This window comes from Siniperca chuatsi, linkage group LG10 (assembly GCF_020085105.1).
Source record: "Siniperca chuatsi isolate FFG_IHB_CAS linkage group LG10, ASM2008510v1, whole genome shotgun sequence".
NCBI lineage: Eukaryota > Metazoa > Chordata > Actinopteri > Centrarchiformes > Sinipercidae > Siniperca > Siniperca chuatsi.
Genome location: NC_058051.1, coordinates 29,845,773 through 29,870,463, shown reverse-complemented (window position 1 = coordinate 29,870,463; position 24,691 = coordinate 29,845,773). Strand labels below are relative to the sequence as shown.

The following is a 24,691-nucleotide window of genomic DNA, read 5'->3' as shown; positions in this document are numbered from 1 at the left end:
AAAGCTGAGGAACCACCTGAGACACACACATATATATATATATATATATATATATATATATATATATATATATATATATCCCTGCAAATAAGAAAACTTTATCATTATAGTTTGAAAATGATATATTCAAAATGCAACCATTTTAGTGTTTAACTGACTAATTCCCATAAAAAATGTATTTCAATGTATTTCTTTTGCTCACAGTATCCCAAACTGAATTTGGATTTGCTCTTGATCGTATTTTATTGTGTGAAGATATTTTTCTGAGAGCTCTCTTGCACAGCGGCGTGCTCTCCAATAAGTGCTTTACAAAACTGGCCGAGGGCGCTGCTTTTTCAAAGCAAACTGAGCAAAAACAAAAAAATATTTTCAATAAATTGGATAAATATTGTATTGGACCTTGGTGTCAATATTCAATAGTCAATAATGTGGATCAGTTTCAGAAATCAAACATGGCAGTTTGTTTGGTTTCTCCTTGTTAAAGTTAGCTTTTGTTCCATTATTTTTGTATTCCTGTTTTGCAGTCTCTGCCGTGACACATTTTCTGCTGAATGTATTTATTTGTACAGTGTTTCCTCAATTCTGTTTTGGAGTTCTTGTTGCGCATCTGTCCTTGCTTTTATTCTAGCTGTACTTTTAGTTTGGGTTGGGTTATTATAATTTTAAAGATAGAATAACAGAATTGAAAGGATGCCACAGCAAACTCACCGCTGTGGAAGGAACACCTGTAGTGGTGTCTTGTTGGCCTGATTAGTTGAGTTTAGTTTTGTGGGAGACTTTAAAGTCATTTTAGGATCAAAGAGACATGTAGGTAATGAATGTACTGAACGCTGAAGTTTTTACTGTGATTGAAACTTCTTAATGCCTGATTGCAAATACTTGCATGAATGTTCTTGTTCTTTTGGTGAAATTGGATGTTTTCCTATTAGGGGGTAAATCTCAAGCAATAAAAAAACATTCATGAACAAAATCTAAATATTCACACATCGTGGCACCTTTCTTGCGTCTTTGAGTAACTGTAAAATGAACTGACGCAGTTCACCACTCTCCGGAAAACCACGTTATATACGACAAACTGCTCATACGTGTTGGAGGAAACATGGAGACGTAAGTTTGAACAACCATCACATAATGCCTGAACTGATTTGAGCCCGACCTGTGTGGACGAATGCTAAACTATGTTGTAGAACTGACATCTCTCAATCCGCGGTGACAGTCAGTGACAAGCTAATGATGCTGTATGGCAGCTGCTGAGTCAGCAAGCGACCTGACCTGTATCCACGATGATGTTAAATCCAAAATGTTTTCTTATATTGCTTTTCAGATAGTTTGGTGTCATTCTGATCGTCTGTCTGTTCAGCACGGCTGGTTAGTTTTGCGTTAGCAAAGAAAATAATCTAGTTTACTGAGATAAATCCATAGATCGGAGTGACTGTTGCACTAATACAATGGGAATTTGAATTTCAAACAGATAATTACACATTAAATATAAACATTTTTTCTGTATTGTGAACTTTGAAAATAAGAAAGTGGCAGCCCTAATAAGAACTTACTGTACCAGTTCAAAAGGCTGAACGCACTCTGGACCAACGGTTGCCTCTGTGCCATAATGGAGACTTTACAGTATCAATGTGGCTCTTTAGCACATCGAGATTTGACTCAAGCTTCAGTCTCGCCACCTGTGAGCTCACAAATGGTGCACTTGTTATTACAGTTTTAATGCACTCTGAGCGATGGACTACATCATTTCCTCAGAGTTGCTGCGTTGAAAGATTTTGAAACCACACGACCGTTTTCACATCTTAAACCATGAGACCACATTCGTGCTAATGCATGCGTCTGCCGTAACTGGAAAAGTAAAGCAGAATAAAGACCAGCAGAAACAGGAAGCACACAGTCCGTCAGGTCTGGACGACTACTCCGCATGAAGGAAACACTCCATTTCAGCCTGTAGCCTTTCTCTGTGCTCTGGGGTAGAAGTTACGTGCTGTCACTGAATAGCCTCGCCTTAAGTCCTGCACACCTTCGTACCCATGACCTTCTTACCCACAACTCTATTCTGCCTACAGTGCAAACACATTAGGATGCCAGCATCGAGCGTCGAACCACCTCGGGACGTCTTTATCAGCCCTCACAAACTTCTCCAGTGATTGAACACACAGGGTCAAACAGACCAGTGCAACCACTGAATGGTCTGTATGGGTGAGAGAGCAGAGTGATTTAAAGCCCGTCAAACAAGCAAGCAAGGTGAAACAATTAGTTTTGTCTCGCTTGTCCATCTCTGCGTGTTATTTTGTGGATATGCCTGCATTGTTAGCTACCTAGCAAAACTGTTATTGTAGTAACAGAGCTGCTAAAGTGCACAAGTTTCTTTTTGTATTTTCATTAGACATTGAGTGGCTAGTTGTTGAGCTTCTGTGGCTGGAGTTAGCCTGAGCTTTCAGTTAGAAGACAACAGCTCTAAAGCCGGACGACGGGTTCGCGTGATAGGTGCGTGTTACTGGGGGATTACACCGTGCATCTTGCAGGCGTGGCGCGTTCATTGCTGAGGACGTGCACAACCGACACTCCAAAGATACGCGGGATACGCGAGGCCGCCATCGTGCGTACGTGAAAGCGCAGTTTAAAGCAAGTATATCTCCGGCTAAAGACGTATTTATACCATCGACTCCTAACTGTGTGTGAAGCAGTTTACGCTCCGACAGAGGAGCTTCAATTAAACTGGATGGTGACACGATAGCTTTCTCCATTTTGGACTCTCCGGCTCTCCGTCCACTTAGAGGTCAACAGCCTGTGGAAGTGAATCCATACGGATCAGGGCTTTAATACAACAACAACCTGAACATTATTCTTTTCCTCTATTTATCCTCATCTCAAAATGCACCTTAATGCTTCAAATAAAGTTTTCTTTCAGGGGAATGACCCAGGAAGAACTGACGCAGTTTTCATGCCAGAACAGGACAGACAAGATAGGAAATATCACAAAACAGAACAAGTGCATTTTAGAATCTTCCACAATTCATTTCATATTCTACCAAAGAACTCAAATCTGAACAAATCATACTTTATCTTTTAAATCACTTCTCAAAACGTAGGCTATCTTCTCAAAAAATCTTTTTTTTTAATTCTAGTACTTTTATTGCCAACATATTGTATCTGTTTTATTATTAGTGATAATCTTTATTGTGGTGGTTTCATTATATTTCGTTGTATTGCTGTATTTTTTAAATGCCTGATTGTATTTGCCTCAGTCCTGAAACGTTTTAACCCTGATTCATCCATGTAAAGCACTTTGTAACTTTGATTTTGAAAAGTGCTGTATAAATAAAGTTTATTATTATTATTATTATTATTATTACATGATTCATTTATTGTTTGGAAAAATGTTTGCGCAGCAAAAACACAAAAACCAGTCAGTGTTAGTAGTCAGTTTCAATTGTGCATTCACAGTCAAAAACAGGAAATGCATGGTTTCGTGTTGGTACCTGCTCGGAGGGTAGAAGCTGCAGGCTGTCCGCTGAAGCTGCACAGCAAAGATGGACCGCATACTGACAGACTTGGCATGTGGAAAATTCTGCACCTACATCGCAGTAATTGCAATTTTTATCTTGCTTGGCAGAGACTTTGAGTGCACTTGCAAACCACAAGACTTTGACTGCTATTTGTACCTGCTTCTGCCAGTTTTTATAATATTTCTCTTTATACTCTGGACAGACAGGTCATTTCAGACAGTCTGTAGATACCTGTGTTCAGGTGCGTTTGGAGGCAGTGGCTGGCTTCACATCGCCACTTTTTTGGGTTCTTTCTTCCGTCACATTATCAAGGCAGCTTTCATCGGTCTGCTGTGGGTTGTATCGGTGTTAGTCGATGGAGACTGGTATGTTTGCTGCCAGAATGATCGCTCTGAACAACAGGCACAGTTAGCCTGCAAAGCCGCGGGGAAGATCACTGAAGAGGACCGAGTCATCATCGCTGAACTGAAAAACTATTCCAGGGTGAGTGTTTTATCTTTTACGCATGTTGCGTGTATTAACCTGTAGGACACTGTGCTGCTGTGATGAGATAACCATCTTGGATGTTTCCTTTTCAGGTCATTGGCTCCTTTTTGCTCTTCGGTATCGTTTGTGTGCCAGCCCTGATGTCGTCACTGGGATGGAGTAAATGTTCCAGAAAAAAAATGTACAAAAAACTGATTTTGGAGGAGGAGGAAAACGTACTGAAAGAGATGTTGAGGAAATCAGCAAAAGAAAAGCTGACTAAAGAAATCGAGGACAAGATACGTGATGGACCATGGGAAGACTGTTTTGATGTTGCTGAAGAACTGATTAAAGCATCTACACCAACCATTTCTGAACGAGACGAGCAACAATAACAAGGAGCAACATAAGAGCAGGTAAAGAATTCACACCTGTCCGTTAGTTAGGTACCTCATCACTGTGTATAGCTCAGCACTGCTTGTAGAAATTGCAAAAAACAGGGATTGTATCAACACGAGTTCCTTTCAGTATTGTTCATCATGAAAATGTTCACAAGAGCCAAACCTCTGAAGTGAAGAGCATGTGCTGCTTCTGTTGATTTTCATTATTCTGTTTATTAGTTGATTGATTCACAGGCTGGTCTTAAACCTGGATCACAATCATATAAATTGTCAGAACACGGCCTGTGAAGTGTTCTGGAGACTATAAACTGACTGAGCAGCCGTGACGTCACTGGAAGCTTTTACTCAAAATATGACCAAGTGCATTTCCTCCAGTTCAGGGCTTCAGAACAGTTAAGAGTCTTTCCATTTTGGAGACTTTCAACTTTTCCTCCTCCACATTTATCTGTTTTCTGGAAGTTTGGAAAATCTCATGTCTCTTGTGATATTTTCATTATTTCTTTCCAGCGTTGTCTTCATTTCACTCTTCAGTTGTCACTATTGAATTCCAAAAGTCTACTGCCTTTACTTTGGATTAAAGCACGTATTAATTTGACCTGAGTACATGTAATTAACTTTTACATCTGACGGTATTATTAGTATTGGTATAATGGTATAATTAGTATTTTTCACTTTGTTATATCAAAACAGAAGATTTGAGGGCTTCTAACCCCAACTGCTATATTCTTCTTCTTTTTTTTTTCAGAGCGTGGAAACAGCCGTCTCAGAACCAGCCAACAACAACGAGATAAAAGTGTTTGCAGGAAACAACAGTTTTTATTTCTATATTTTCTGTATTGAGCCTTCAGCTCTCCAATATAATGAAAAAGCCAATCATGCAGAATGATTGAATGTTTTCTTCTTTTTTTATTGATTTAACACTTTGCATTTAATCTACTTAAGTGTGTAAAAAGAGACGTCATTAAGATTTAAAAAAATGTGTATTATAATTTTGTTTGTAAATTTCTCTTGTAATAATAGATATGCATCATGTTTTAACCAATTATGTTACTAACTAACTTCCAATAAACCATGAAGGGAAACTAGCTACCACTGACCCTCTTCATTACTGCTTTACAGTCAAATACATTGAATCAAGTTCTAGTAAAACTGTACTGTAAGTGAAGTTTTCAGCCACTCATCTTCAGAAGACTATTTCAGATGTGAGAGATTTCATAGTAAAGCTAATGTTGAACTAATAGTAATTAAAGTATAAAAATATATATACTGGTTATCTTATTACAAGAATTGTGATTTAAAAAAAGTCCTGATGAGAGTAAAGTCGCTGAATTTCAGACATGAAAGTCATCATTTTGAGAGATTAGTAATTTCATGACTCACTTCAGTAATGTCCTCGATCTCATAATAATGAGGCGTTGATGCCCCGACAATTCTCCCGTGCACAAAGCCAAGTCCCGAATGTTTGAAACTGTACATAGCCAGTAAAAAATGGTTTGATTTAAGACTCAAATAATTCTTAGCAGAGAAAGTAGGACTGAGGAGCTTTGTACAACTGCTGACTGCAGTGACTCATGTTATAAAATAAGGACTACAGTTATGGCTGCCCAAAATTCCCTGACTTAATGCACACCTTGTCATGATTAAGACACCCAATTATTCAGACATTTTCCCTTATTAATGTTGACAATATCAGATACATATTTGGGATATTATTAATAAGAATCTTACGGTCGGTAAAGAAGGATATGTGAACCATTTTAAGTGATAACTTCCTTTTGGATAACCTCTAAAATGTGTGTATGATAAACTAGTTGTTTCTGGAACTTAGGGGTCAACCAAACCATGAAAAGTTCACTTGCAAGTTTATTTAGAATAAACGTTGGCTAATTAGTTTTCTTATTGCTGCTGTTTCAGACTCGGCAGAAATCTTGTATTTCACAGCTCAGCCAGTGTAACTGTTGGGAAGGAGCCGAGCAAAGCGGAGAAAGTACAAACGTCTATAATCAAGGGAAATGTGACATCCAATGTCCAGGACAGTGATTCCTTGTCAGTCCTCTGTTCGTCTCTTGGTGTGTGTGTGTGTGTGTGTGTGTGCATGGCCTGGGCGGGGCATTCTGGTTTTCCCTCCTGCTGCTGATCACCGGCACACCTGACGTTCATCACCCAATCAACCCCACAGTATATCTACCCGGCTCCACCATGCAACCAGTGCCAGATCGTCTACACCAGTACAGTACCTTCGCTACGGCGCAAACCTCGACCAAGTTTTTCTTGTTGCTCGCTTTTGTTGTCTGTCTTTGCTGCAGAATTACTCCCTGCTGGAGATCCCAGCCACCTTCTTCTACCTGATCTCTGCAAGCTGCCTTTCCTGCGCTACCCGAGCCATATCCAGAACACACTCTCACCTCCTCCGTCCTCTGAGCCCAGCCGGTTCTCCACGATCCGTGTCGGAAAGTCTTCCTACTGGCTCCAGCGGACTACACCTGCCTCGCCTGCTCTGGAAAAGCATTTCTCTACCAGTGATCTTTTGCCATATTTAAATAAAGACTGTTAAACTAACGATCCAGTTCTCCCCCTCGCTGTGTCTTGCGTTTGGGTCCTTAGATCGTGAACTACAACACAATGGAGCAAACTTGGGGCCTAGAAGATTTCTGGAAAATGTATGAAATGTCACTGTGTGGCGTGCCCTGCTCTGCGCTCTGTATATTTTCCTGCTTTATTTAACCTTTGCCAATCACATGCCTGAGTATTAGTTTGGAGGACAGAATAACATTGTTGCGATCAAATGCGTTCCATAGCGTTGCTCTATCTTTTCTCTTTTGGCATCTTAATAGAGGACAGGCCTGTATTTGAGGAGAGTCTAAAAGCATGCAATATCAAACAGCTTTTGCTAAAGCTAGAATTCTGATTCAAAGCTACTTTTGTGTCATTAATAGTTCACTTTGCAAATTGGGTGGGGGACAATAATATTCCATGTTACATTGTGTTTGAAAAGGTTGCCCTTTTTAACTTTAAGCACCTGCCCATCAGAGGGTCTCTACACGGTGGTGCAAAATCCTGGTAAAGTTGATCAACCTGTGAATCCCTAATTGCATTTATGTGTAATGTGAGTAGTCATAGCCCAACAGCCTCACAAGACTTTACACCCAGAAACTAACTTGGGATATTCAGAGTGTTTAGTTTGTCTAGGCACACTGAAGGGGATTGCTGGGGCGAGACGGACGTTATCCATGTGCTTATCCACACACATAATCTATCTATCAGGTGACTGCTGGAGGAAATTCCAACATCATCAGCAAACATGCCCTCCTCTGCAGGCTCTTTTGGTTTGTTTTTCTAACAGGTGGGCACCTTCAGTGGAAACCCCCCCACAAAAACACTTTGCACACATTGTGCATTGTAGAGTTGGACGTGTTGGCATCTGCAAGATGAAAAGATACTCAGCAAACAACAAGCACATGTGGTTTCTTTTTCTCAGGCCCATAATTTCCTTCAGTGAATCTAACACTCATCTGCAATTGTATACATCCTGCCACTGTAGCATTGTACTTTGCACCATCTTCACATGTATCTACTTTTGCAGTTTTAAAATTCACTAAACCAAAAAAAAAAATAATTTAATCGAAAATATTATCCAAATCGCAGAAGCATCCATTTTTTGATAAAGGTAAAATGTGTGACAAAACAGCTTTATAATGAAGCGCTGCAGAGACGCCCCGGCCTGCACACCTTGTTCTCCAGATGTAAGAAAACATGTTTGTTTGGTACAGACCCCAACAAATGTCATATCATCATGATTTTAATAGTTCTTCAGTGAAAATGAAAATTGTGATGCAAAAATGATCAATCCCACTAATCATAAATCATATCTCAATCGTTATATCTGTCAAAATAATCGGAATATGATTTTTTTTTTACCATATCGTGCAGCTCTTACATTGTTGCAGCTGTTCTGATCTGTTCTTGTTTTTCATGCATGTTGCATTGTTGTTACAATCTGTGCATTAATTTTCACCATAAAATGACTACAAAATAAAAAACAAAAAAGCCTAAACTTTAACTTTCAGTCAGCTATTTACCACAACCTCTTTGTGAAAGATGAGGCCAATACTTCTTGGACATGAAGAAATGTGTTTGCTTTCTTCCTGTTTCCTGTAAGTATATTCAGAGGTTACAAGCAGCAGCTCTCAGCAGATGCAAACTCCGCACCAAAGATGAAGAACATCTTTCCAAAAGCAGCTCTCAAACAACTCAGCACCTACGTCGCAATCATTGTGATTTTTATTTACAATGTTGTGCTTGACAAGAATCTGGAGTGCTCGTGCGAGCGTCAAGCTTTGGTCTGCTATTCATACTTGTTTCTGCCATTTTTAATTTTGTTCGTTTTGCAACTCTGGATGGACAAGAAATTTCAGAGAGCCTGGAAATATACATGTGCAAAAAATTGCAAATTTTTCTGTGTTTTACTGTATCACATTATAAAGGCAGTTTTCATCGGTCTGCTGTGGGTTGTATCTGTGTTAATGGATGGAGACTGGTATGTTTGCTGTCACAATGATCATTCTGAACAACAGAAACAGTTAGCCTGCAAAGACAAGAAAGACATCACACTTGAGGAACACACAATCATTGCTAAACTGAAACACACATCCTGGGTGAGTTTTTCTTGCTTTCTTCACATCTTGCCAGTCTGTGTCATGCTGTTATTTTACTGTGGTGTTATTCCATCAGAGCAGCCTGAGTTTTATCTGTACACAGTATCTAAACATAGTAATGCTGTATACGGAGGCAGAGAACGGCCGTGGTTGTAATTATTTAATTTTATTCATTATCTTGAGATCATGAGATAATTATCTTAAAAAAACACAAGGTCGTTTTCTCAAGATGACGTAATAATTAAGCCATTATCTTCAGAAAACTGAAAATTGTTGTCCAGAGAAAACAAGATAATTCAATCAGTCTTCATTTAATAAGAGTATAGCAGCAACTTCACAGGAGAGAGTATATACAGTGTGCATACAGAACGTTTTGGTCAGGCAGATTATACGTGGGCTCTGATTCATGGTAACGGAATCAAACTATTGCAGGTTTCTCAGCTTCTGTGGTGCTAATATAACCATCTTTGTTGTTTTTTTCAACCAACTCTTTTTCAGGGTATTGGCATCTCTCTACTCTCATGTGCCCTTTTTGTAGCCACCGTAGTGTCATCATTTGCATGGAGGAATTGCTGTAAGAAAAAGTGTGACAGAAAACTTCTATATTACAAAGTGATTTTGGACGAGGAGAAGAAAGTACTGAAAGAGATTTTGACAACAGCAGCGAAAAAAAGTTGACTGAAGATGTCGAGAGCAAAATATCTGATGAACAGTGGGAAACATGTTTTGATGTTGCTTCAAAACTGATTGAAAACAACACTGGTCCCGGAGCAGCAGGAGCCAATCAGGTAAATAATCAACAGCTGTTGGCTCCATGTTGAGCTTCATGTGTCTTTGTCATTTTCATCTGGAGTTTTAGCAGCTTCCACCACTTTGGTTCAGACTGAAATAACTCAACAAACGTGATGGATTGTCATGAAAGTTTATACAAACATTCGTGTTCCCCAGAGGATGAATCCTCCTGAGTTTGGTGATCCTCTGACTCTCTCTGAGCTTTCCACACTTAGGAACCAGAAGAGGACATTTTCCTTTAGGCCAGGGTTTGAGTCAGAGCGCCTTTGCAACAGTGTCCCCTTTAAAACATAAAATGTCACTACAACCTTACTTCGCCCAGTTGTCCCCATAAAATCCAGGGCAGAAGCAAAGCTCTTAGCAGGCTTCTTATTCAAACTCTAAAATGTAGATCATGTGTTGTGAACAGGAGCAACAACGGGAGCAGCAACAGCCGGGACAACAGCCGGAGCAGCAACAGCCGGAGCAGCAACGGGAGCAGGAACAGCCGGGGCAGCAACGGGAGCAGGAACAGCCGGGGCAGCAACGGGAGCAGGAACAGCCGGGGCAGCAACGGGAGCAGGAACAGCCGGAGCAGCAACGGGAGCAGGAACAGCCGGAGCAGCAACAGGCGGAGCAGCAACAGGCGGAGCAGCAACAGCCGGAGCAGCAACAGCCGGAGCAGAAACGGGAGCAGGAACAGCAACCACAGGTCTGTTTCTGAGCTAACAAGTCAGCTACTCAGCTATTTATAGCTAATTTTTTATACAAAAATCAATTTGTTACATGGTGGGCAGTAACAGGACACAAGGGAAACTATGAGTCAGAAGAAACCAAAAAGAGGGAATGATAATAACGACAGCATTGATTGTACATTTATGTTGTTTCAATTCTTTTCATTTTCATTGTAGAAACTCTGCAGGAGTATTCATGAAGAACTGAATGAAGACGTAAATCTATCTAAGATTCCAGTTTAAGACCAAACTGTGGTCTGTGTAACAGTCAGTTAAATTTTCCATATAAGAAAAATCGCTAAAATTGGAAAACTAGATTCAAGTTTCTAAAACTGTATATTTCGTTTATCAGATCAGTATATAATTAAGAATTTGGAATAATTTTTAAAGGTCTTGTAAGCGACATTCACTGCCACTAAATGTGGCACTGGAACACCAGCGTCTCAGACCAAATCTAATGGGCACTGCGGCGCACCAGACTGCACTGAGAAAAACAGTAATTTTACCTCCCAGATCATCGTAAAACACACTTCATTCGAACTGGACAGAAACAATATAAAACTCACCAAAACCGTCTTTGTTAGTCTTTCAACTGTTCCAACAATCAACTCTGGTTTGGTTAAAAAAACTTAATTCACTGGGTTAGAAGAGAAAAGAAACAGCTGTTTTATTGCTCTCCTCACAGCCGAACAGTTTCACAGGAGGGACTCACATGCACTAAAATCCACGCCGGCCAGTCTGGCTGTATTTACAAAGTGCACGTGGGAGAAGTTTGCCTTCAGAGCTTTCTGCCTTTCGTTTTTCCTAAACCCTAAACCTGACAAAGCAGTTCATGAAAATGAAACAGCAGCAGTTAAGTTAAATGTCTTTCTTTGGAACAGAGTCTGTTTCGCTGCTAGTTTACTTTAACGTTTGACTCACACACCAAAGGCTCAATAGAATAACTTGACTCTGCTTTCATATCAGGGATCAGATGAGGAGGAGGAGGGGCCTGAAGAAAGGGAGGCGTGCCAGAGAGAAGCAGCACTAAATTACAGGTATGTGTTGTTTAAAGGGTTAGCTGATTTTGGTTTTGTTACTGTTTGTTCAATAAAGTTATGGGTTAAACAATACAGAAAGTAAGACAGCTTTTTCTTATGCATATGTAGTACTAGTGAATATTGCAGAATATAGCAGAATTTAGCATGATGACCAACTTCATTATTTCCCAGAGTTTGTATTGGTTACCGTAGTCCCTAAATCTATGTAGAAATGCAGGAAATGGGATTTAAATCACAATTTTATTTTTTTCTGGAGGATGACCCGCAGACCCCCGTTCTATTGTGTTCCCCCCACTTCTCAAACAAAAGTTACGCCCTTGCCTGTGAGACCCACGTATCTCTAAAAGTCAACTTTTCATAAGCTCAGGAAAACAGCCTGATTTATTTATATATGTGTGTATATAAATACATACTTATACATGTATATACACAGTATATGCATTTATGTATATATGTAAGTATATATATATATACATACAGTGTATATATCTATATATACACTGTGTATGTTCTGCGCTAACAGGATTAAAGCTTTTCCACCAAATATCTATTTATTCTGTAATCTGTTCCATGTGAGAAGGCTGACTGACATGTTTTTCTTATAGATGCAGCCCCTTATGCAGAACAAGGAGTGAAGTGCATCAACATACTGTTGAGAAATGTTGTATGAGCATTGTCACCAAAATTAGATTGATCTTTAATCTGTAATTATACTGTTTCTAACGGACGCAGACTGTGGAAAACTTTGTTTCTTTGCTTTTGTAATTTGTAAAGAGAGTTTTAAAGAAATGCTTCTGTCATGGTATATATTTTCTGTGTTTTTTTTGTGTTGAGCCTTCAGCCTACAGCTCTATTCTGTAGAGGTCACTCTGGTGCTATAAATAAATGTTTAACTACTTGATCAAATTATAATGCAGGTGAAAAGCTTTAAATGTCTCTGTGATAACTTGGCACGATAGCGACACACTGAACAGGAAGGTCAGAATGTGTAACTGCAGGCTTTTGCATTTTTAATAAAATGTTACACTATAAACAAGAGAAATTAAGCTCTCTGTGATGACTTTTCAAGGTGAAGATATTAACTTTTCATTTTTACCAGTGTAGCAGTCGACTCCTACAGGACGTGTTACAGCCTTTAGCTTAAAAAATGTAAAAACCCTTCAGAAGTGCCCAGTTTGTTCTGTGGTGTACTGGATGGTTTATTGACACCGCCAAAACTAATTTTCTCTTTTAATCATTGAACTGTATCATTGTGTTTCACATTTAATTTACTGTTTGTCTTATTATTGTACTAATAAACTCAAAGGAAGCTTCCACTAAACCATGAAGAGAAACTGCTTCTATCTTGTCCCAGATCTGGTTTTTAAACCCAAACAGGACAGCAGACAGCTAAGTTTTAACAGCCTTTATCGTAATTTGGAGAGGAGTTACAGTGGGTATGGAAAGTATTCAGACCCCTTTAAATTTTTCACTTTGTTTCATTGCAGCCATTTGCTAAAATCAAAAAAGTTCATTTTATTTCTCATTAATGTACACTCAGAACCCCATCTTGACAGAAAAAAAACCAGAAATGTAGAAATTTATGCTAATTTATTTAAAAAGAAAAACTGAAATATCACATGGTCATTCAGACCCTTTGCTCAGTATTGAGTAGAAGCACTCTGTTGAGCTAGTACAGCCATGAGTCTTCTTGGGAATGATGCAACAAGTTTTTCACACCTGGATTTGGGGATCCTCTGCCATTCTTCCTTGCAGATCCTTTCCAGTTCCGTCAGGTTGGATGGTGAACGTTGGTGGACAGCCATTTTCAGTCTCTCCAGAGATGCTCAATTGGGTTTAGGTCAGGGCTCTGGCTGGGCCAGTCAAGAATGGTCACAGAGTTGTTCCGAAGCCACTCCTTTGTTATTTTAGCTGTGTGCTTAGGGTCATTGTCTTGTTGGAAGGTGAACCTTTGGCCCAATCTGAGGTCCTGAGCACTCTGGAAGAGGTTTTCTTCCAGGATATCTCTGTACTTGGCCACATTCATCTTTCCATCAATTGCAACCAGTCGTCCTGTCCCTGCAGCTGAAAAACAACCCCATAGCATGATGCTGCCACCACCATGTTTCACTGTTGGGATTGTATTGGGCAGGTGATGAGCAGTGCCTGGTTTTTCCACACATACTGCTTAGAATTAACACCAAAAAGTTCAATCTTGGTCTCATCAAACCAGAGGATCTTATTTCTCATAGTCTGGGAGTCCTTCATGTGTTTTTGGCAAACTTCTAGTGTGGGCTTTCATATGTCTTGCACTGAGGAGAGGCTTCCGTCAGGCCACTCTGCCATAAAGCCCCGACTGGTGGAGGGCTGCAGTGATAGTTGACTTTCTGGAACTTTTTCCCATCTCCCTACTGCATCTCTGCTGCTCAGCCACAGTGATCTTTGGGTTCTTCTTCACCTCTCTCACCAAGGCTCTTCTCCCACGATTGCTCAGTTTGGCTGGACGGCCAGGTCTAGGAAGAGTACTGGTCATCCCAAACTTCTTCCATTTAAGGATTATGGAGGCCACTGTGCTCTTAGGAACCTTGAGTGCTGCAGAAATTCTTTTGTAACCTTGGCCAGATCCGTGCCTTGCCACAATTCTGTCTCTGCGCTCCTTGGGCAGTTCCTTCGACCTCATGATTCTCATTTGCTCTGACATGCACTGGGAGCTGTAAGGTCTTATATAGACAGGTGTGTGCCTTTCCTAATCAAGTCCAGTCAGTTTAATTAAACACAGCTGGACTCCAATGAAGGAGTAGAACCATCTCAAGGAGGATCAGAAGAAATGGACAGCATGTGAGTTAAATATGACTGTCACAGCAAAGGGTCTGAATACTTATGACCATGTGATATTTCAGTTTTTCTTTTTAAATAAATTAGCAAAAATTTCTACATTTCTGTTAAGATGGGGTGCTGAGTGTACATTAATGAGAAATAAAATTAACTTTTTTGGTTTTAGCAAATGGCTGCAATGAAACAAAGAGTGAAAAATTTAAAGGGGTCTGAATACTTTCCATACCCACTGTAAGTGAGAGAGTGGAGCAGAGATGTAGATCTTTCCAGAGAGTTAGTGTGGGGAGATGAATCCAGAATGCAGAGGGACTGGTGGGTTCAGATGGCAGGCAGGCAGGTAATCCGTGTATGGCACAATGATCCAGCGGAGACTGGATGTCAGCGCTGGGTTCTTGGAGAGGTGGAGGTGAGTTGAGGACGACCAGGAGTGCTGATTGTGGATGACTAGCAGGTGTGTGGAAAGCGCCAAGCCGGCAGAGCCACAGGGAACCGCCCACAAACACAGAGAGGAGAGAGAGAACGAGCAGACAAACACAAACCAAAACACACCACGTCCACCCAAAAGCTGAAAATAACCAAAACCCACTCACTCTCACAGACAGGTGTCACAGGCAGAGATCATGGAGGCTGGGCCATGACACAGCTCTCATTGCTGTCTGAGCTATTAGAGAAATAATAAAGTAGGCCTACTGTACTTAGTGACATTACATGTAGTTCAACACACCCCGGATCTCATTTCGTTATCTGGCTTCACTAACCCTAACAACAGCAGTCAGGATAAGCAGTCACATGACGCTGGTTATCAATTTGGTAAGTCAACCCACTTTTTTTTGCCCCAATCTAGCCATGAGTGTGTTAACATACAAGGGGTGGTATTTGTAGCATATGACCAATTGCAAACATGGACAAGTCTACTGGCAGCAGAGTGGCATATTTTACAAATGAAGAGTAAACTATAATATTAGACAAATATGATGAAGTTAAACACATAATCCAGCTGAAAGCAACACAGCTGCAGCTGGCAAAAAGTCATCGACTTATAATATCACTGCTCCATCGTTAGGGCACGACATCTGATTTTAATTACATTTATAATATTAAAGTTTATTTCTATAGCACTTATCAAAACCAAGTCCTAAGCGTAGCTACCATGGGTGCAGAGGGGTCGACCACCCCAGGGCCCGCGTTCAATAGGGGGCCCTACTGAGCTACCCTCACTGAGTGCATCACTGGCTACATTAACTTCTGTGTGGACTGCAATTTCCCAACTAAGATGGTCCAATGTTATCCAAATAACAAACCGCAAGTAACAAAGGACATCAAAGACATCCTGAATGCCAAGAGGAGGGCCTTTACTGATGATAATAGGGAGGAGGTGAGGGCAATCCAGGCTGACCTGAAGTTGAAGATCATGGAGGCCAAGGAGAAGTACAGGAGAAAGCTGGAGCGGAAACTCCAGCAGAACAACAAACTTAATCTGTTCTTTAACAGATTCGACACATTGGGCTCCTGGACATCCCCCTCTAACTCAGCTGTTCTTTAACAGATTCAACTCACCAGCTCCTGCTCATCCCCTCTAACTCAGCTGCTCTCGGCCCTCAAGCTCCCTGAGTACTCTTCCCCTCCCCATCTTCCTGGGAGTTGAGGGAGAGTCCTACTCCCCCCTCAACTGGCTCTCAGGCTAATAGCTCTCAGGCTAATGGCACTCTTCATACTGATGACCCCCTCCCCACCTGTAACCTCTGCTGTGTGCCTAAATACTGACCAGGTGAGAGGACAGCTGATGAAACTCCATTCAAACAAGGCTGCAGGCCCCAAAGGCATTTGCCCCGGGGTGCTAAAAGCCTGTGCCCCCAACTATGTGGAGTCCTTCAACCTGAGCCTTCTTAGGGTCCCTGTTCTGTGGAAGACATCTTGCCTCGTTCCTGGGCCAAAGACGGCGCATCCCAGAGGCTCCAAGGACTACAGACCGGTGGCACTGACCTCCCAGATAATGAAGACCCTGGAGAGACTGGTGCTGGAACAGCTGTGGCCCATGGTCAGACCCCTCCTGGACCCTCTTCAGTTTTCCTACCAGCCCTGGCTGGGAGTTGAGGATGCCATCATCTTCCTGCTGAACCGCATCCACACCCACCTGGGCGAGCCGGCAAGCACGGTGAGGATCATGTTTTTTGACTTCTCCAATGCTTTCAACACCATCCGGCCAGCCCTGCTGGGTGAGAAGCTGGCAGCGATGCAGGTGGACGCCCCCCTTGTGTCCTGGATTGTTGACTACCTGACTGGCAGACCACAGCACGTGCGTCTGCAGCACTGTGTGTCGGACATCGTGGTCAACAACACTGGGGCTCCTCAGGGGACTATCTTTCCATCTACACCACGGCAGCCACCACAGAGTCCTGCCACCTTCAGAAGTTTTCTGATGACTCACCAGTGGTGATGAGACTGAGTACAGGGCTGTGGTGGGGAACTTTGTCTCATGGTGTGAGCAGAACCATCTGCAGCTCAATGTGACCTATGAAGGGCCATAGCACCAGTGACCCTGGTTTCCATGCAAGGGATTAGTGTGGACATTGTAGAAGATTACAAGTACCTGGGAGTACACATGGACAATAAACTGGACTGGGCTAAGAACACTCAAGCTCTTTACAGGAAGGGCCAGAGCCACCCCTATTTTCTGATGAGGCAGAGGTCCTTCAACATCTGCCAGACAATGCTGAGGATGTTTTAAATCTGTGGTGGCCAGTGCTGTATGCTGTTGCATGCTGGGGCAGCAGACTGAGGGTAGCGGATGCTAACAGACTCAACAAACTGATCCGTAAGGCCAGTGACATTGTGGGGGTGGAGCTGGACTCTCTGGCGGTGGTGTCAGAGAGGAGGATGCTGGCCAAACTACATGCCATCTTGAACAGTGTCTCCCACCCACTCCATGACTTGCTGGTCAAACAAAGGAGCACCTTTAGAGGAAGACTCATCCCCCCCCAAAAAGCACCCCAGAGTTGATGGCCACAGGAAATCATTCCTGCCTGTGGCCATCAACCTCTTTAACTCCTCCCTCTAAGTGTTAGTCTATATGACCCTAAGTCATTAAACTGGACATTGATCATTACATCTCTGCAATACTTGACATAATTGTGCAATATTCTGTGTTAATACTGCTGTGCAATATATTCTTTTCAGTTTAAAATTCCCTATTTATTGATATTTATTCATACTTCTATTACTGCTGTGCAATATTCTCCGTCTCATTATAATCTTAATAAGCTACACTTAACTTGACAGTTCATGCACTATTACTTTATACCGTATTATTATCATCAACCAGTAAACCCACTTTGTACTTCACTTATTTTATTTTATACTTATACCCACTTGGTACTTAATTTATCGGACCTGTATTATAGTGTATTATATTTTGCTTAGTACTTCTATTCCTGTGTGCAATGACGTGACAGTGAGCTGCTGTAACAAAAGAGTTTCCCCTCTGGGATCAATAAAGTATTTCTGATTCTGATTCTGATACACTCCAGCCAGCCGTCCTCACCCAATCTACCTGTGCTCATGGACTATCTGCCTGTGAATCATCATCACTTCACAGAGCTTCTCTCCACACACCTGGTTACTCTTTCAACTTGTTCGTACAATAAACCAAAGATTAACCACTTTAACTCTCTGTTTTCGAGTCGTGCTTTTGGGTCCAGAATCTCTGTGTATTATAACACTTTGTATATAAGGAGGAGGACCTTAAAATCTATTCTAAATGTTACAGGAAGCCAATGCAAGCAGCAATGCAGGACTAATGTGCTCTTTCCTCCTGATTCTGGTGAATAGTCAAGTTGCAGAGTTTTAAATGAGCTGAAGTCTCTCCGTGTTTTTTTTCGGGAGGCCAGTAAAAAGTGCGTTATAGTAATCAAGTCGGCTTGAAATAAAGGCATGAATCAGTTTTTCAGCGTCTTTTTGATTTATAAATGTTTCCACTTTATATTTCTAAAGGTGGAAAAATTATGGTTTCATCACCTTGTTAATGTGGGACTTGAAGCTTAGATCTGAATCTAACATAACGCCAAGACTTGTAATCTCAGAGTTAATCCAGGGAGTCAGTTTCTCCACATTATTAAACAGCATTTTTCTTTTTGTTTTAGGGCTGATTAATAGGATATAATTTTTGTCCTCATTTAACTAAGAAATTATCGCTCATCCATATATTTAATGCCAATAGACAGATAGTAATGGAGTTTATAGCTGCAGCATCACTTGGTTCTGCAGAGATGTATAGTTGCGTGTCATCCGCATCTATGAGATCATACATTGTGCTCTCTAATGATGTCACCAAGTGGCAGCATGTATAGTGAGAATAGTAATGGACCAAGGCAGCTCCCTTGTGCAACCCCCAAACAGATGTCATGTTTCTCAAACACATGATCTCCAAGACTGACATAAAACTTTGTCTCTTTAAAGTATGTTTTGAACCAGTTTAACACACAGTTAGAAAGACCAACCAACTTTTTAAGACGATTGATTAACGATTGGTCAATCGTATCAAACGCTGTGCTTTAATCTAAGAGGAGAAGAATTTAGAACGAATCTTCATCAGAGTTTAGCCTGAGGTCGCTGATTATTTTAGTAAGAGCAGTTTCTGTGCTGTGGTATGTTCTAAAGCCTGATTGAAATTCCTTCAGGATACTGTTTTCTTTAAGAACAGAGTTTATTTGCACTGAAACTATCTTTTCAAGTATCTTACTAATGAATGGAAGGTTGGATATCGGCCTATCGCTGGTCAGTGCATTACCATCTAGTTTGGGTTTATTTAGTGTTTTACAACAACTGTTTTGAAGGCATCTTGGGAGATGCCTGTTTGCATTTATAATCTTCAAGATGTGACTTTTAACACTATCGAACACCTGCTTAAAAATACTGTAGGTACAGGATCAATACATGAGGTGGAGGAGTTACTGTCATGGCCCCGGCGGTACCCTTGCATTTTCCCTAGTGTTTTCCCCATCCATGTGTTTCCAGTGCTCCCCTGTCTGTCTCTCTCAGTCTTTGTGTATGTTTGTGTGTTTGTGGGCATGGTCTCCCATCATGGCTCCTGGCTCTGCTCCTCTGAACACCTGTCAGCAATCACATCTTCACCACGCCCACCTGGCTCACCTGCCTTGCATCAACTCGTCAGCTCTCACTACTACTTCAACCCCAGCTCTACTCACATACTTTGCCAGATCATTGCCTCAATTCTGTGGAATGTCTCTCATTTCTTGCCTGCCTGCTTACTAAACAACACTTCCCCAGTCAAACTGCCTTGCCATTCTCCATTCTTCCTCCACCTCTGCCATAACCAGCCATCCTGTCTCTTGTAATTATTCAATAAATCTTTTAAACTTCACCAGCCTCTTAGTCTATGTCCTGCGCTTGGGTCTAATTTGAACAAACCTTGACAGAACGAGCTGGCCAGTTATGGCCCCAGCAGACATTCACCTGCTGTTGAAAGAAGAGACTGAATATTTTAAGCCTCGTTCTGCCATTTGGAAGAGAAATCCAATGATGGCCTCGGAGGTGGCTTCTTCCGGGTGGAAAGTCTCCTTTTGCTGTGTTCTTCCCAGGCACACCACTGCTGCCTCCCACGATTCCCCAGAATCCCAGTTGGCCGTCCCCTCTGACATCAAGCCTGTCTGATTCTCGGACTGCTAGCATCATACTAGCTAGCCTCCCATCTCCAAGCCTCCAGGCTGTTAACCACCAGCATGCTAGCCTTCACCCTCAAGCCCAGCCTCCAAAACTGTTGCCCAACACCAGAGAGCTGCCACCAATCCTGCCTGATCCCTAGTTGGCAGCATGGCCAACACCTGCTCCTGCTCTGCCCTCGTCAAGTCTTCAGCTCCCAGGCCACCGTGGGGCAAAGCTCAGTTAATGTAATACAGGTGAATTTTCACATGGTTACATCTTTTTTACAAAGATCTGAGGACGGGTGGGGGCAGTGTTGAGTAGCTGGTCAATAGTGGAGAGTAATATTCTAGAGTTTCTTGCATTCTCTGTAATAATCTTGGAAAAGTAATCATGGAGTCATGGCTTCTTTGTATATATTACAGTGAACCTAGTTCACTTTCAGCTGCTCGATTGTTTCTCTTAATCTCATTAACACTGTTATTGTTTAAATATGGGGAGTTTCTGTCAATGGACCTCTTTTTAACCATTAATAGTTGAAACTGACATAGCTGTATGTACACTACAATCATGACCTCATATTCATATCATTCTCGGGATCTGTATAGAGCCGATTCAGGACTTGGTGGTGGAGAAACCAAAGCCATCTGCATCAACACTCCATCAATCATACACAGGTCATTATATCATATTGTATTGTCATACTGTTGGCTGTGTATTCATGATCATGTTATGTTAGAAATTTTAAGTTTTGACATATGACAGTTTTTTATGTTTTAGTCATTTCATAGTAAAAATAAATGCACAGCTTATTGCACACAACAATGCACAATACATTAAAAACAACACATTTTAGAACAGCCGCAGCAATGGAAAGATTTTAAAGTAGATATATGTGAAGTACAATGGTACAGTGACAGGATATACATGGCTCATGAGAGTTAGGTTCATATGTAGCACAAGAAGGAAATTATGGGCCTGAGAAAAAGAAACCACAAATGCTTGTGGTAGTGTTGTTTGCCGAATACCTTTCCATTTTGCAGGTGGCAGGACCTTCAACTCTACAGTGCACCCTGTGTGCAAAGCTTTTTTTGTTTGTTTTTCATTGAAGGTACCAGCCAAACCAAACATTTGCTGCTTTAGGTCTCATCTGTTAAAATAATTAGTTAGCTTGTTCAGCTGAAATCCTGATACACAATTTGTAAAAGAAAAACAAACCAAAAAAGCATAAGTGCCTGCAAAGGATGGCATGTTTGCTGATGATCTTGGAATTTCCTCCAGCTGCCACTAGATAGATAGATAGATAGATTATTAAAAGGCCAAATTATATATAAAAACTAAAATAGACTAAACGTGGGGTTACTTTTCTGTTTTTATGTTGCAATCAAACAGAATAGGTTTCAGAGCAAAACTTTCCACACTGCAATCAAAAATGTTTTATTGCAAGTAAGTAAAGCAAGTAAAATACATTTGTGATTAAAAATGTATTAATTCAATTCATTTTTATTTATATAGTACCAATTCATAACAAGTTATCTCATTGCACTTTTCCTATAGAACAGGTCTAGATCGTAGTCTTTATAATATTACTTACAGAGACCCAACGAATCCCACCATGAGCAAAAACTTGGTGACGGAGGCAAAACAACCCACTTCCTTTTAAGAGGCAGAAACCTCGAGCAGAACCAGACTCAATGGTGGGCGGCCATCCGCCGCTGCCGGTTGGGTTGGGGGGGGTATAGTAGCACAATGCAAATTCCACATAGAGATTTAAAATAATGGTAATAATAATGGTACTGGTAACATTAATATTAATAAAATAATGATAGTAATAATAATAATGATAGGAATAATAATGATAATAATAATAAGACTAATACTAATAATTGTAGTAGCGGTTGTCAAGCAGGAACATGGGAGCAGTAGGAGGCTTGCAATCATACATCCAGACTCTGCAGGTCAAGAGGCAGTGTAAAAACCTGACAATAACTGATGATATATTAAAGCAAGACATCACTACAATCATGGCTGCATGTTCATATCATTCTCGGGATCTGTATAGAGCCGATTCAGGACTTGGTGGTGGAGAAACCAAAGCCATCTGCATCAACACTATCAATCATACACAGGTCATTATATCATATTGTATTGTCATACTGTTGGCTGTGTATTCATGATCATGTTATGTTGAAATTTAAAGTTTTGACATATGACAGTATTTTTTATGTTTTAGTCATTTCATAGTGAAAATAAATGCAAAGATTATTGCACACAACAATGCACAATACATGAAAAACAACACATTTCTGAATAGCTGCAGCAATGAAAAGATTTTATTTTATTGTTTTATTTGTTCTGGTTTAGTGAATTTTAAAGTAGATACATGTGAAGTACAATGCTACAGTGACAGGATATACATGGCTCATGAGAGCTAGGTTCATATGTAGCACAAGAAGGAAATTATTGGCCTGAGAAAAAGAAACCACAAATGCTTGTGGTAGTGTTGTTTGCTGAATACCTTTCCATTTTGCAGGTGGCAGGACCTCCAACTCTACAGTGCACCCTGTGTGCAAAGCTTTTTTTGTTTGTTTTTCATTGAAGGTACCAGCCAAACCAAACGTTTGCTGCTTTAGGTCTCATCTGTTAAAATAATTAGTTAGCTTGTTCAGCTGAAATCCTGATACACAATTTGTAAAAGAAAAACAAACCAAAAAAGCATAAGGATGGCAAAGGATGGCATGTTTGCTGATGATCTTGGAATTTCCTCCAGCTGCCACTAGATAGATAGATAGATAGATTATTAAAAGGCCAAATTATATATAAAAACTAAAATAGACTAAACGTGGGGTTACTTTTCTGTTTTTATGTTGCAATCAAACAGAATAGGTTTCAGAGCAAAACTTTCCACACTGCAATCAAAAATGTTTTATTGCAAGTAAGTAAAGCAAGTAAAATACATTTGTGATTAAAAATGCATTAATTCAATTCATTTTTATTTATATAGTACCAATTCATAACAAGTTATCTCATTGCACTTTTCCTATAGAACAGGTCTAGATCATAGTCTTTATAATATTACTTACAGAGACCCAACAAATCCCTCCATGAGAAAAAACTTGGTGACGGAGGCAAAACAACCCACTTCCTTTTAAGAGGCAGAAACCTCGAGCAGAACCAGACTCAATGGTGGCGGCCATCCGCCGCTGCCGGTTGGGTTGGGGGTACAGTAGCACAATGCAAATTCCACATAGAGATTTAAAATAATGGTAATAATAATGGTACGGGTAACATTAATATTAATAAAATAATGCTAGTAATAATAATAATGATAGGAATAATAATGATAATAATAATAAGACTAATACTAATAATTGTAGTAGCGGTTGTCAAGCAGGAACATGGGAGCAGTAGGAGGCTTGCAATCATACATCCAGACTCTGCAGGTCAAGAGGCAGTGTAAAAACCTGACAATAACTGATGATATATTAAAGCAAGACATCACTACAATCATGGCTGCATGTTCATATCATTCTCGGGATCTGTATAGAGCCGATTCAGGACTTGGTGGTGGAGAAACCAAAGCCATCTGCATCAACACTATCAATCATACACAGGTCATCATATCATATTGTAATGTCATACTGTTGGCTGTGTATTCATGAACATGTTATGTTGAAATTTAAAGTTTTGACATATGACAGTATTTTTTATGTTTTAGTCATTTCATAGTGAAAATAAATGCAAAGATTATTGCACACAACAATGCACAATACATGAAAAACAACACATTTCAGAACAGCTGCAGCAATGAAAAGATTTTATTTTATTGTTTTATTTGTTCTGGTTTAGTGAATTTTAAAGTAGATACATGTGAAGTACAATGCTACAGTGACAGGATATACATGGCTCATGAGAGCTAGGTTCATATGTAGCACAAGAAGGAAATTATGGGCCTGAGAAAAAGAAACCACAAATGCTTGTGGTAGTGTTGTTTGCTGAATACCTTTCCATTTTGCAGGTGGCAGGACCTCCAACTCTACAGTGCACCCTGTGTGCAAAGTTTTTTTTGTTTGTTTTTCATTGAAGGTGCCAGCCAAACCAAACATTTGCTGCTTTAGGTCTCATCTGTTAAAATAATTAGTTAGCTTGTTCAGCTGAAATCCTGATACACAATTTGTAAAAGAAAAACAAACCAAAAAAGCATAAGTGCCTGCAAAGGATGGTGTTACAACCTGTCTTTGTCTCACCAGCCACTATACTCATCACAGTCACTCTGCACTCCCTCACCTGATTGTTAATTCCCAGCACCTGTCACCCTTCACACACCTGCACTTCATCAGCCACTATACTTCCTATAAAACCCAGCTCCTCACTTCAGTCAGGGTCCGGTCTCGTTAATACTAAGGACAGATTATAGCAGTCTTCCTACGTATACTTCACGGACTCACCACTACGATTCATTGGAAACCTACCCCTTGGAACTCCGAACCTCGGCTCCTGTCTGTCACTAATCTCCTGAGTGTGCTGCTCCTACTCCTGGCTCCCGTCTGTCTCCTGTATCCCGAGCTCCTGTGTGTTTCCTGTCTTCCGTGTGTGTCGCCCCAGTGCACACACGATTCCGCCATCCGTAAGATAAAGGAC

The 24,691-nt window shown here is 40.7% G+C and overlaps 1 protein-coding gene across 3 annotated transcripts in view; it reads left to right on the top strand.

Moving 5' to 3' along the window:
* Positions 1 to 24,691, top strand: part of LOC122882637 (suppressor of tumorigenicity 14 protein homolog) — an 81,104-nt gene that overhangs the window by 17,615 nt on the left and 38,798 nt on the right. Inside the window, exons 20-24 of one of the 3 annotated variants that reach the window (XR_006379414.1) lie at positions 6,685 to 9,033; positions 9,532 to 9,821; positions 10,235 to 10,516; positions 11,505 to 11,575; positions 12,184 to 12,915. The exons of 1 other annotated variant lie outside the window; for it this stretch is intronic. The gene's annotated coding sequence lies outside the window, so the exon portion shown is untranslated. Of the gene's footprint in view, positions 1 to 6,684; positions 9,034 to 9,531; positions 9,822 to 10,234; positions 10,517 to 11,504; positions 11,576 to 12,183; positions 12,916 to 24,691 lie in introns of those variants that run through there. One more of the 3 variants, XR_006379415.1, reaches the window with a different exon arrangement.